This window comes from Arachis ipaensis, chromosome B7, assembly GCF_059453495.1.
Source record: "Arachis ipaensis isolate K30076 ecotype BB chromosome B7, ASM5945349v1, whole genome shotgun sequence".
NCBI lineage: Eukaryota > Viridiplantae > Streptophyta > Magnoliopsida > Fabales > Fabaceae > Arachis > Arachis ipaensis.
Window position 1 is genome coordinate 116,063,368 of NC_142442.1, and position 1,047 is coordinate 116,064,414.

A 1,047-nucleotide genomic window follows, 5' to 3' on the forward strand; every position below is an offset into this window, starting at 1 on the left:
AAGATATGATTCTAGAATTAAAACTTTTGATCCTTTCTTAATAGGCAAGTAACAACTAGAAAATTTTGAATTAAATTATTAATTGTAGTAAGGATTTTTGAAAATAGTAATAAATAAAAAAATTGAAAAGAAATTGATTTTGAAAAGATATGATTGAAAAGATATGATTTGAAAAAGATTTGATTTTGAAGAATTATAAAAACTTGAAAAAAAATTTGAATTAAAAACAAAATCTTCCCTCTTATGTCATCCTGGCGTTAAACATCCAGAATGGCATCCATTCTGGTGTTTAACGCCCAAAATGCTAACTTTTTGGGCGTTAAACGCCCAGCCAGGTACCCTGACTGGCGTTTAAACGCCAGTTTTCCTTCTTCACTGGGCGTTTTGAATGCCTAGCTTTTTTTGTGTAATTCCTCTGCTGAATGTTCTGAATCTTCAATTTTCTGTGTTATTGACTTGAAAAGACATTATTTTGAAAATTTTTTTTTGAATTTTTAATGATGAGAAACAATAGAAATACAACTAAGATCAAATAAACAATGCATGCAAGACACCAAACTTAGAAGTTTGTATACTAAGGACTATAACAATTTGAAAATGCATGTAAGAAACAACAAAAGACAGAATAAGAGAAATTAAAGATCAGAGCACTGAAATCATCAAGAACAACTTGAAGATCAATGAAGGACATAATGCATATATTCAAAAAATGCAAGAAGAATAAAGACATGCAATTGACACCAAACTTAAAAATTGATATTAGACTCAAACAAGAAACATAAAATATTTTTTATTTTTATGGTTTTATAAATTTTTTGTGTTTTTTCGAAAATTGAGTGGTAAAGAAAATAAAGGGGTTCAAAATTTTTAATAAGAGTTCCAGGAATCATTGCAATGCTAGTCTAAGACTCCGGTCCAGGAATTAGACATGGCTTACTAGCCAGCCAAACTTTCAATGAAAGCTCCGGTCTAAAACACTAGACATGGCCAATGGCCAGCCAAGCTTTAGCAGATCATTGCTAACAACAGCAAAATTGATAGAAATCA